The 13,890-nt window shown below is 35.7% G+C and overlaps 1 long non-coding RNA gene across 1 annotated transcript; it reads right to left on the minus strand.

Annotated features, from left to right (window-relative positions):
- Positions 1-1,375: 1,375 nt before the first annotated feature.
- Positions 1,376-10,170, minus strand: LOC107835686 (uncharacterized). Its single transcript, XR_001661503.1, has 2 exons — positions 8,520-10,170; positions 1,376-2,265 (listed from the first exon to the last, which is right to left on the minus strand). It is a non-coding gene; the product is annotated as an uncharacterized LOC107835686 (long non-coding RNA).
- Positions 10,171-13,890: the final 3,720 nt, after the last annotated feature.

The raw sequence follows: 13,890 nt of genomic DNA on the forward strand, positions 1-13,890 counted from the left end.
TAAACATGAAATAACACCTGTCATGAACATAAAGAAGTCTTTATGAATGTGTCAACTTTGCATGATTTTGTAAATTATGATAATTTAATGCAAAGTTGCCATTTTTAATGGACTTTTAATGCAACTTTTAGAGTAACTTTGCATTAAAAGTGTCATTATTTACCGAATGACACTTCATGACAACTGTCATAAACATTCATAAAGACTTCTTTATGTTCATGACAGATGTTATGTCATGTTTATGACAGAGTCATGTCAGTCTTATGCACACCCCTTCAAGTTAAGTGTTACCCTAATATGTAATTATTCTTTGTTGGTTTTTACTTGTGTTAACTTTTCCTGCTAGAGCCTCCAGACTTATAGGTGCTGAGGAGATGCTTCCTTTAAAAAGCTGCTGCTTGTTTCACTTCCTATCGTAGAGTGGAACTGAACCTGGCATCTAGTTTCAGGAGTTACTGTTTGTTACTGTAGCAATCTACACATTCTCTGTAAGTCAGGTTTTATTGCTAACTCACTCTATCTTGTATCACTCTGCTTCCACCAGTGCACACACACACACACATACTTAAGTTTTATGTGGGGATCCTCCTCCTCTTCAGTAACACGTAAAGGAGCAACGCCCCCTACTGTTGTTGGCTGGTAGAGTTGCTCAGTATAGCTTTTTGGTTAAGAGAACATGGTCTGCTTACGGTCTTGTCTGGAGTTTTCCGGAACAAATAGATTGCTTGTCCACTCCTGAGTTTGAAAAACAAGGTTAAAGAATAAATACAGACTGAAAGACAGAGCTGCCCCCGGTTGTATGACACCCGAAATAGAATTTTGTTTGGGCCCCCAAACACAGCTAAGCCCAAGAGTCAATACAATGTTACTGACCTTTTTGTATGGAGTGAATACTGAATTAAAGAAATGTTTGTATTTTTGTTTTTAGTTTATTTTTTGTAAATAGAAGCATAAATTCTTGATTTATATTTAAGTTGTGCCTCTCCATAACAGACCTATCCAATAGCATTTGTGCAATTTTCAATTTGTCATGCTTTTGTCTATGTTCTCTTAGTCTGACAGTGAACATCAGACTAGAAGTTTTTGTACCATAAGCAAAAAAACAAACAAGTTTTAATCATACTTATTTTAATAATACTCTGCAAAAAACCCCCACTAAGGTTTAAAAGTTCACGGTAATTATTAAAAAATAAATAAATAAATAAAAAAAAAATAATAATAATAATAATAATAATAATAATAAATAAATAAATAAATATTTGTCCTCTTATAATATTTTTTTTTCTTTTTTTGTGCTAAGTTCTCTTTTAAAATTTGCAAAGTAAAACTGAACACGGCATTTGAAGTGTTATGAATAAGACACTTGGATTTTTTTGTTTTTGCATTTTTATTCAAAATACATGACCAAGGGAGTAGAGACTAAAATTTGTTTCTCTTGCCTCAGTAGTTAATGTTACAGTGTGGTTATTTTTTTTTACACCAAGGTCGTGACTGTTACTAACACAAAGTATACATTTCTTTAAATTCAATATCTATGGATTTTAATATCTTATAAAAAGAAAATCAAACCATATTGAAAATCAGCAATCATTGTTTCTTTTTTTAATGCTACACATTCTCACAAAATACATTTAATTATAAATTTATATTTAAAACTTTCATGCATCTGGCTTTAAAACTTCAAATATATCCATATTTCAGAGTGTAACCATTTATTCGTTTTTGGCCACACGGTGGCGATAGAGACTCTTTCACTATGTCTATAAGCCAGTGAGCGGGATTCCAAGCACTCATTGTACCTTTCAAGGAAGGTAATAGACTGTATAGTTATCACCTGAGTAGGATTTGCTCCATCCCACAAACTATACAACCTACTACCTCACCTTGCTAGGCTCAACTTCAAGTATGTATTTATGTTCTTTAAAAAATGTTTTCTTGCTCAAATATTAAAAATGATGTCTTTTTAAATAAACTTCTTGCAGCAGCTGGGTAATGACAATCCTGTGCCTGCATGTGTCTTCAGAGGAGCCTTTAAGTGCCTTTAAGTTGAGCGTTTATTTCTTTTCTGAGTTCCTTAACTGAAGAAGCTTCTAAAGTGCATGAAGTCTTGGCTTGAACCGAGGCTTATTCTGTTTCCTTTGGAAAGACAGTAGATTGTATAGTTATCTCAAAAGGAGGACATGAACCCCACAACTATTCAATCTACTACCTCAGCCTTAAGGACAGATAATGTTTCAGGTAGGTGTGGAAATCTGGCATTTGAACCTATGAGACACATAAAAAGGTAAAGTTATTTTTCAGTATTTACAACATTTATTTTCCCCGAACCATGATTGTCATTATAGTTGTGAATAAAAGCAGAAAATAAGACTGCTTATTTTCCCCCTACATCAAATGCTTTGATGTAGGGGGTCCTACATCAAAGCATTTGAAATTAAATGTATTTAAACTTTTTAATGCAATTGGGAAACAATTGTATCAAAGTGTTCTTTTTTTCTTCTCACTATGTTTTTAAGCAATCACAAACATTCCAAGAGATACTGTTAAACTACTATTGTTTAGGAAGTGTTCTATCTGAGCAAATAGCTGTTTATTTACCTGCTAAGGATGTTTAAACAACTTAAAATCAATCCCTCTTTAGGATTAGGAGGGATAGATCAGAGGATCTAGTTTCACTTAGTAATCCATGGCTTCCTGTTTTACCTGGGGGAAGAATATGATGTGACACGAAGGGCCATTTCTCTTCGCCAGTTTTCAAAACAGGAAAACCAAGAAAAAAAATCTAGAGGAAATAGCCATCTGTCTGAGCTTGTTCATATATACAATAGTCAAAGCAATAAAAAACTAATTTAGCTGGAACTGTAACAAACAAAACCAGGTTTATCTTGTCACATAAGGCCAAATAACACACACATATTTCACCAAACCTAAAAAAAACAACCTTCATTTATTACCATCGCAGTCCTCAGTTCTAAAATGTTTAGAAAACATGTGTTGCGACCTAAAAGTAAGAGAGCACAGTTTCTGTGTTGTGAAAAGATCATTACCAACAATGATATTTGATCCTTTTTCACAGAGAAGAAGGATCAACAATTGCAGTGCAACCATTGAAAAATGTCATAGATGAAGATGAGGGAAAATCATGTGGTAAAAGGGGGTTCTATAACAGGGGTGCCAATATTTTTGCAGAAAATATCAGTTATTCAAATAGAGTTGCTTTCTTTACTGTTTAAATGTGAATGTAGGTTACAGACTGGCTTTTTTTGAACATTTATGTTTAGCATAAGAGTACGTTCATCATAAAGTTGTGAGGACATCTTTATCAGGGGTGGCATGAAGTCTGAAGGGCATTGTGGTTGGAATGGTCATTACACACTTATCAACTTATGACTGGCAAAAAAGATTTCTTCACAACTGACATGTCAAACATTCACATCATAAAAATGTGTTCCTTACTGATCTATCAAAAAATATGGAGAAATAATCTATATTCAGAACAAATAGTATATAAAACAACATAATAATGATTAAAAAAATCAACTTAGATGTTTGTCTTTCAAATTTAGGTACAGTTTCCTCAGTTCACTCTCGTATCTCTCCAACCATAAAGTGAAGAAAATCAAATAAAATAAGAACAAAGATACCTTGAAACCTACATTTTCCATTTTAGGGAGTTGTTTGGCAGCTGCACCTAACATCTGTGGTGCAGCATGTGAACTGCTTACTCTTTGCTCTGCCTGCCTGTAAGCTCTGTCTTTCTTTTCCATGGACTTATGGTACAGCTAAGGGATTCGCTTGCTTGTGACTTATCTCAGAGACTCTACGGTTTATAATTTTCCAATATAATGCGATGTGAGGAACCAAACGTAGATGTCTGGAAGTTGCCCTTTTTTAGTTCAGCGTGACAGCCACTTCAAGTCCATTGAAAAGAAGTCTGTGTACTGTGCCAGCTAGAAGCTGGGACACAAGCTGGGTGAGTGGCCAAGTCTAGACGAGGCCGCGCTTTGACAGGGAAAATTGAGGCCAGACACTGCTATAGTAGAAGGCAATGGTCAAACCATGCAAAGGCTGGGATACTTTGCATAAATTAACATGTGAACCATGTTAGCTGAAAGGCGGCTATGCTTTTCATTGACATTCTCAATTCCTTTTTACCCAATTAATGCCAGCAGAGATTGAAATGTTTTGGCAGGCTGCATGGCTGTGCCAGCAGGGCATGCTCAGTGGGGCGGAACAAAACAGTAGGGCATCAGACAGCAAGTAGTCTTAATTAAGATGTTGAATTAATCAAATGCAAACTGATATTAGAATATTCTGACAATGGCTTACTAGCAGAAAAAAATATCAACAACATTCTTTAATATCACTAAAGTGAATCATACATACCAATTGAAACTATGTACATAAACCAATACCTTCTTTTCCAGCAGAATTCTACGTTGATGATGTACTGTAATGTATACAGTTAAAGCAAAATGAATCACAATCTCTGTTGGTTGAGGTTTACTACTTTAGTGGCAGTGTGCTCCACTAGAGTCGCATTATGTGGAGCTTAATTGTGATTTTTGTCTCTATTCTGTTAGATATTCCTGTTTTTAGAGAATGTCCACAACATGTTAAAGTTTCAGCAACCATTCACCAAGCAGAAGTGGCATTTAAATCACTGAACTGCTGCAATAAGTAGAGCAGTTCAATTCCATTTTATATTAAAGCTATAGCAAAAGAAAGCATTTATTTAATTTCCTTATAAGCTCTGTAACACATGTAGCTTTATGAAAAGCAGCATCTTAAAAGTATACATATTAAAAAGAGAAATCAGTATTGTGGAAATGCAGGGAAGAAAAAACTCAGTTTTTAAAGTTGCAGATATTAAACCTGGATGATTGGATTAATTTCAAAATGGCATTTATTATATCCGTACTTCACTTTCAGGCAATATCCAAAGAATATAGCTTAGTGACAAAGATTGGGGCTATAATTTAAGAGACAAAGAGAATTTAAAAAAATCTTCATAAGCCAAAAATAAGTTTGTGAATTTCAGTTTGTGGGGTGGAAATCTGGAACAAAATGCTTGGCAGCTTAGAACAAAGGTATTTTGAGGTTGGTGCCTCGTACTTTTCTGTCACATAAAATATTTAACTTGGATAGTATTATTCACTGATTTTTTTCCTGCAGTCACTTTTCGGTTTCTGTTTTTTTGTGATTTGCTTTTCTTGATGTGCCAGTTAAACTACAGAAGTGTAATTTGACATTCGTTTCCCCACCAATCACATTTGTCATTGGCTTAAATTTTATTTTCCATCATTTCTGTCAAAACATGCATTTTGCTTTTTTTCTTGACCAACGTGTATGCCCTGTAAGTAAACACTTACCTTGGAACTTTGTTTTCTCTTTTTGACAACAGATACAAGTTTTTATCTGGCTGTGTCTGTGGTGCATTACATTAAATGATGGACAAATCATCATTAGAGGTGATTTTTTTTGTAAATAATAGGATATCTAATGTCCAACTGGCTTAAGATTGTGTTCAATAAAGGTAGGGGTCAAATGTAAAATAGATGGTGATCACGTCTTTCTGTTTATGTATCCAAATGGCAGTGTTACATTAGAAATTATTTTGAGGGAAAGGAATAGAGGAAGCTGCAATCAAGTGGTTTCTCTTGATGACTAATCACATTAAGCAAGTTATATTTTTAAAGACGTTGGTTTGCGGTTTTAAAAATATCTTCTTGTGTTTACTTTTATAATCAGAGACATTAAAAAATGTCCCTGCAATGTTTTACAACTTGTTGCCCTCTTTGCTGTTGCACTTATGACAGGATGACATGTAATTATCTCAATAGTGTTATACATTCACCCAGAACAAAACCAGGTTTCTTCCTGCCCAATTTCAACACAAACAATAAAATAAGACAAATCTGGCAGATGAATCTAAATGGGCCTTGAATGCCTGCTCTTTTCACTAGTCAAAAATAATGCTGCAGAGGACACTAACGTTCAAATGTTGTGGTTGGGCTACAACAACTCACCAGAGAAAAAATGTCAATAAAAGAATAATACTGCTGAGACAGCAATTGGTGACCTACAATTTCAGGAAAAAAATAGTAAAGAACCTTTATGATGTGAAATATCTGATGACATCCCTTATGATATTGCAGCAATTTTTCATTGCCTTGGTCTCTGAGCATTAATACAAGAAACTGGGGCTGGTAATGTGTGGAGTGAAGCTATGCTCCATGTCCAACTTGGGTTGCACACGCCTGTGACCAACCCCCCTTAACAAAAATAGCTATAATGACTATTTAAGTACTGATACACCTCAGGGCTTTTACCGTTTACCTTGGAATCACTGTGAATGTATCTAACTTAACGTTTAAAAAAGTATTTGGTTTGTGTATATATATATATATATATATATATATATATATATATATATATATATATATATATATATATATATATATATATATATATATATATATTTTAATGGGTTATAGGAAGTTGGAAAAGCTAGTGTTGTAGGAAGCTACAAAATTAGCATTTTAAAAATTAGCATATTAATTTCAATATCCATGTCTTTATGAGGTTGTTTTAATTGTGGCTATTAATGGCTGATTCCAGGTTTTCACTGCACCTGATTCTTTAAAGCATTTTTTACATTTTGTGTTCATGGAAAGTCTGCACTGAACTCGCCCCCTAACCTCCCAAAAATGTGCTTGTAGATGATTATAGTACAATCTATGGATTAGATTTTTCAACACTAACCAGTCTGAGTGGTACAAAATATAACCAATTGACAGTTCCACTGCTAGCATATGTAGTTACTTAAAGAAGTATGTGATGGTCTGATTGTTTTATGTTTATTATGATAAAACTTAAAGACCACAATTTGCGGTCATTTCCAGTATCTACTACCAACTGTTTTCAAGTATGATTTTGCATCAACATGTTTTTAAGAGCTGTGGGGTGTGAAAGTCTGCAAGTACTTTTAATGGTTTTCCTGATGAGTTTCCTGATGAGTTAGCTGCTTGAAATCAGTGCCGGAGCTACGATGATCATAAGGCAGTGTTTTAAAGTTTGTTTAGTAAACCACTGTCAACTTTGAATCAGTCATTCAATGGAAAACTTGCCACAAAGATAAAGACAGATGGTAAAACACTGGCCGACTATTTAGAGTCTGTCTAAAGAGATCTCTCACAGCTTTTGCTTAATGGTTTCTCTTGGTAGTCTTTTGTAAGACGGCTGTACTCCAAAGAATTTGATCAAGTGCTGTTTATAGACCCTGAAACAGTTTTGCTAACAGGAAGAACTGATTAAGTGTGTGCAGTCTGACCTGATGAAAGCAAAAAGGCAAAACGAGACTTTGATCCTGACGACCACAGAGTCACACCAGCTATGGGGAGGAGAGAAAGACAAATAGCGGAAGACGTGGCTTTCCAAACAACATGTCATCAAGCTATATGGCAAGTTCATCTGAGGAGAACTTAAGGGGCGGAGGGAATAGGCTCCTTTTTTTTTCTCCTGGCTCCCACCCACTTTGTTTTTCTTCATTCACTCTATGCGTGTTACCATATGTAATAATATGTTTGCATCATACATTCAAACAGATGCCTACAACTGGCAACTTCACCAGCTGGCTTACACAACTTTACATGGTGCAGCATAAATCTATGCAAATGTAATGCAAAAGCTACAGTTACAGATAGTAAAGAGAAACTGAGTGGTATGTAAAGTGAAAATAAAAGATACTTTTTCCTGTAGACCAACTACTGAACATGCGTGTTTTGATGCTTTAGTGACTAGAAAAGCAGTCCAAACAAATCAAGTCTATTTGATCTGAAGCAGAATTTCCTCATCCTGGTAACACAAGCCTCTTCATGAGCAGAACAGTTTTCCACAGAAAGATCAGGTTTACACTGGTTTTTAAAACAGGTTAATCAAAGGACACCATCCAAGAGCATTTTAAGCAACAATACAAACCGTTTGAAACATGTGATCAGCTCATTTGCCCAAAAGAGTATTTTTGTTTTGTGGGCGATTTTGGATAGCTGGTGATAGTTACACTTCAATGTTGTGTCTGACTGCAGATTTTGAGCCCCTTTCATTACTGAGAACTTCCTGTTTGAAACTTAGAGGTAATAATCACTGTTTATTTGGTTGGTGATTTGAAGATTGCACCAAAACATTGTTTGTTTGTTTTTTTGCTAAAACAGAGAATATAGAGCCACAAATATGTCTTTTATTCTTACGATCCAACATTAACATGAATACAATTTTTTCCTATGTATATTTGAAAACAATGAGCAACAACAAATGCATTTAAACATGATCGCATTATTCAAACAAAATTCAAGTTTAAACTACTCCGATTTCTGTATTGTTAGCAAAAGCGAGATCTGTGTTGGGCAGAAGATAATATTAAAAGATGTTTGAGACACGATCAGACACAAATAAAGGAGGCCTCGTTACAAAAGGACAACGAAGGCCCAAATAGAACCAGAAAAAGAAATTAGAAATACCTGATGTCTTTTTAAGTCAATATCAGGCTAGCGGCCACACACTGCCAATAAGGACAAGGTGTTGATGAGGGAAAAAACAAAAACCGTTGGTTGAAAAAGAAGAAAAGAATGCTATTCCACACCTCTTTCTTTCGCCTGAGGAATGAGGGAAAGGCTGAGCAGTGTGTAAGTGTGCAACCCCACTCGAACAGGGGCTGGGGCTTGAGAGCAGCTTTTGGGCCATGCCCTCCTCTCTCCCTGCCCACTTTTACATGATTGCCAAGAAGCACAGAAAAGAAGGCAGGAAAAGAAATCACTAAGTTAGAAAATCTTGTTTCCACACATCCCACAAATCACAAAGAACAACGCTGATTATGCTGTAAGTATAGAGAGAATTTAGCTTTGACACAGAGTTACAGTTGGCTGATTAAACTCATAAGTGCAGCAGTCATGTGCGATGTAGATTATGTGTCGTCGAATAGACATCCCACTTGACTGAAGGAGAAAAAGTAATTTAAAAGCTATTTAGCTATTTACTAAAGAAATTTGAAATGAGTACTTACTTGCTGTCTGGTAACAAAGCTAAAAGGGTTGAAAGATTTATCTGTAGCTGGCCAAACAGTTTTGTGCTGAGTTGTCCTGAAGCGAGTGAGTTAAAGTCTTGTCTCAGAGCCGTGCAGTAAAGCCTTTTGTCAGCAGTTGGCATCATTCCCAGGTAGTACATGCCTCACAGTTCCCATTTTCAGTGGTTGCTCCAGACGTCTTCAGTTGGTCTGCACCTGCCTTTGTTTTTTTTGTGCAGACTTTTTACAGAAAAGAGAAAGGAGAATGGTCAGCACTGAGATTCATTAGTCTGACAGTATTTTTGGTAGTAAACTAGTGTCCAATGTCAACACAACAGGAAATTCTTTACTGCTAAATACACTAAGGCAACAAATCGGATCTTGGGACTCTAAAAAATCTAAAGCAAAAAGAAAAAAAAAATAGGGCATGAATCAGGGTTGAGCTCTGGAAAAGAACAAATCCCAGAAAATAAAAGTAACTCAAATAATAGTTTCAGCCTTATTAGAAAACATCAGTATCTTTTATCAGGCAATATCCAAGACAGCTTTATGTGTGACGTCACGACTCTTTGTCCTTTAGGCTGATTCTGCTTTGCATGTTTTTTTTTTTTTAAATCCTTTCTCATTCTGTGCAGTCCTCCTTCCAAGAATTTACTTCACTGATATTTGTAAAAAAAAAAAGTATGAATGACTTTTCTGAGTAAAGACAAGAAGACAGCAGCAACAATCTCCCTTTTGCTAATCTCTCGGTGTCTTTCTCTTCCTGTTTGTGAGCACTGAGCTTGTAAAACTTTCAGTTGCAAGGATTTGAGCCAGCCTTCGTTGGCACGATTTCAAAAGAGCAATGCCTGTCTCAGCAAAAGAAAAAACAGAAAAGTCAAAGGAGACGAGTTTCAGGAGGTCTGGCGTTTGCGGTCTCTCCTCCCCTCACCCTCTTTCTTGGACTCTCCACGCAGTGGCACTCTTTTCCTCTCTGCCTTCGGGGTATTTTTTGTTCATGCCAGCATAGCTCCAAGCCTTCCTGTTATCAAGATCCATGGTCATTTGAATTGCTCCACATATTCTGATCCTTATCAAACAGAGCACACACAGAAAAGGAAATGCGTGCAGCAGCACTATTTCCTGAATGTTGCGTCCAACTTTCCAGATATATGTCAAACTCTCCTGGGGCTCAGCACTGCTTGTGTTATAGTTCACACAAGGTTCTGGCTGCTGTCTTTTCTTCCTGTACTGTAATGGTTTGAGGAACTCTCATCTAGACTTTGGTGTAGCTCTCCTACTGAAAGCATAGTAGTGGAATATTTTTTTTCCTAAGACTTATAACTGACCGTTATTGTTTTTCTACTATTGTCAGTTTTGATATAAAATCTGAACAAAGTTTTAAAGGGGCGGTACTATGTATCTTCCAGGCATATGGTGCAATTTCTTTTAGCACAATCAAGTAATTATGTTACCTTCAGTTGTCAGTTGTTATAAAGAAGCTGCATAGATCAACCATGACTTGAAAAAAAAGTTTGGCTTAACAATTTGAACCCTTGAAATTAACTTTTGAACATATTTTTTTGAACATTTCTTTTGAAATGTTCCTACTCTCCGGCATCTGGACTTTATGGAAGAGTCACAGGCTGTGTTTCTATTAATGATATATCTATGCACTTTTACATTTCAAAATTAAATTTGTTTCATAGAAACACATCAGTTTCGAAAAAAACATTTTTTGATAAAAAGTTTGGGCGCTAGGATGAAGTGTTTTTTTGGGTTATAGTTAGGTTGATTGATTGATTGATATTTTATCAATCAATCACATTTATTTGTATAGCACATTTCAACAACAAGGCGGTTCAAAGTACTTTACATCATAAAAACACAAACATCAACAACTGAAACATTACATTTTGCCAAATGCCATAATTACACATCAAAATGTTGGTTAGTGTTTCATTTATTATGGTTCAAAAGCAACTCTGGACAGGTGAGGTTTTGGTCTAGATTTAAAGGAACTCACTGTTTTGCCTGTTCTACAATTTTATGGACGTTTGCTCCAGATTTGTGGTGCATATAGAAGCTGAATGCTTTTACATGCTATACTGGCCTTTTCAAAATACAGACCTAAAACCAATTGTTAATCCATAACAAGACTTGAATGTTGATGTTCAAAAACTATTTTCATCCAGTCTGACTGAGCTAAATAAAATGAACGGTCCACAAGCAGAACACTGATGACATGGCAAATTAATTCAGTTTTGTTAGAACAAGTGCACATATAAAACATGCAGGACGCCGGCCTACATGAGGACTGGAGTTTATATCAAAGCATATTCCTCTGCTAGAATGACCTGGCTGAAGAATCTGAAGGACTTGAAAACAGATGCTGTATCCAGTCTGTGCTTGAACTATTTTGCAGTAAGGATTGGCCAAAATCTCTGTAGATGTGCAGCTGGTAGTGAGATTCCCCATAAGACTTGCAGCTGTAAATAGAGTGAGAGGTGGATCTACAAAGTGCTGAATCAGGGGAACTGAATACAGATCCATGTCAAACTTTTCAGATTTTATTTACATAAAGAATTTTAAGTCCTGTATCAATTTCCATTTTCTGTATATTTAGAACTACAGTTAATAATGTTGTTCTCTCGGTAAGATCCCATTAAAATCTATTGAAGTGTTTTAGAAAAAGTTTAAAGGGGTAGATACGTAGACTTTTCCTAGGCACTGTAAACTAAATATGAGAGACTACATTCTTTTTATATTTAGCAAATTGTTGAACTTGACTGATCAGACTAACTTTTACACTGCATTTCAGATATTTGCTGCACATGAAACATGTACATAACAAGTCCCTTCAGGGCATTGTACTGCATCTGATTTGCCTCAAAGATTAGTGCTCTAATCTGGGAGTGATGACTCACCTAAATTGAGTGCCTTCTGGTTACAAAATGAGTGAGATTTGCTAACTGTTGTAGCAGTAATGTTGCGTTTGAAGTCAGGGATTCTTGGTCACCTAAAACTTTCCAAGAAGGAATTTATACTCCAGAGGGATTTGCGTTTATTTTCTGACAGGAATACATAAAAAAAAACAACAACAACAACAAAAAAACATCTTCCGATGTTATTTTCTGAGGGAATACTGAAGGCACTGTTTTCTCCAAGACTATCACAAGTTTAAAACAATTAAACACACTCTAGTTTGATCCAGCTTAGTTCAGTCTGTTAAATTCAAAGGCCTGTAGAGCATAGAGCCATCATGACGTTTCGGCTCCGTTCTACCACCTTGAAACAAGCAAAGCCCCAAGAATAATCATGGAATTTCTGCTACATCCCATTTTCATTACTTGGTAGATATTTACTTGGAGTACTTAATTCATATACAATGTATGGTTTTGAATACAACGTAAATGTTCCCAATAATACAACAAGAGTATATATTTCTAAACTACAACAGAAATTAAAACATTTCTTCTTTAGACTATTACTTGTGGTTCCTTATAATACTGTCATATTGGATAGGTCAGGCCGGTAAAAAAAAAGGAGAAAAATGTTTTAGACGCTACAGTTTTGTATTTCTGAGGATTCATTTGACACACTGTTGTCTGCCGACTCTCCAAGATACGTACGGTCCTTGAGTACTTGATAAAACTGATTAAATCGGAATCTCACTAATAAAACCTGTACTCCTCCTTCACTTTCCTTCAAGATTGTTTACCATCTTCCTATGCTGAAACATAATTCACAATTCATATGGAAGGGAAAGTTTCTGTCTCTTTAAGATTACAATGGCTTCACTGTCGCTCCCTGGAGGTCAGTGGCCTTCCTTAGGCTCCCTGCCAACTGCCATGTTACTGTCAACCATTTGCAGAAATGCCAGCAAAGCCATTAGTCTGAAGCCTTTTCACAGTCAACAGACTGGACTGCGTGACCAGAACATCAATGCACAGGCACAAAGAGTCTGGCCTTATAAAGCTACAAACTACTCCTCCTTCTTTATGTCCCACCATGTGTTGTTGGTCACTGCAGCTGTGATCTGTCCGTTCCTCTGTTAGCTCTCTGCCTGCAGGTCAGTCTGAACTTGGATAACATGTGGATACACCACGTCATTTTACAAACAAATTTCAGCTGACATGTACATCTTTCAGTACTGTTGAGGTTGAGTCTGCCCATCTGTGAAGCATAACATCTACATTACATCAGCATCTCCCCATGTGGTCAGAATGTTTGTGTCTTTGTGTACAGCAGCCTCTGGTGGCTGGAAGAGGGAATTACACTTAGTTTTGAAACGTTTACAAAAGAAGACTGTCAGAAAGATATTATTGTTGGTCTTATCCAGGGCTGTGGAAAGTCTCCTCTGACTGTATTTATGATTCTTTGAAAATCATATGTACAGAAATCCAAATGTAAGAAAATATCTCATAAGTTTTGTGGGTTTTTTCAATATGTTTATATGTTACATAAAAGCTCTTAAAGTAATTATCAATCCCAATGCTATGACACTTATAAATATTATTGCAGAACATAATTTAGCAATTTTGTAGTACAAAAACATCTAATATGTTCAGTGTTTTCTTTTCTTTTTGGTCTAATATCTGTTCACTTATATGCTATAATTCGTGATTTGTATTTCAATTATTAATTGTATTACACAAGTCCTTTAATAATAAAAGAACAAGAATTATCAATTACTTGAAATGTAAAAACATTTCAAATAATGAAAAGCAAGAACAAATTAATGTGTTTTAAGCTGTTACAAGAAACACCAGAGAGGCTTTTCCTCGCTGCTATAGAAAAATTATCATTTTCCCTCTTTACCAATCTATTTCTAAATGGAAATTTTCAAA

Source organism: Poecilia formosa, unplaced genomic scaffold (genome assembly GCF_000485575.1).
Source record: "Poecilia formosa unplaced genomic scaffold, Poecilia_formosa-5.1.2 Scaffold18, whole genome shotgun sequence".
Lineage (NCBI taxonomy): Eukaryota > Metazoa > Chordata > Actinopteri > Cyprinodontiformes > Poeciliidae > Poecilia > Poecilia formosa.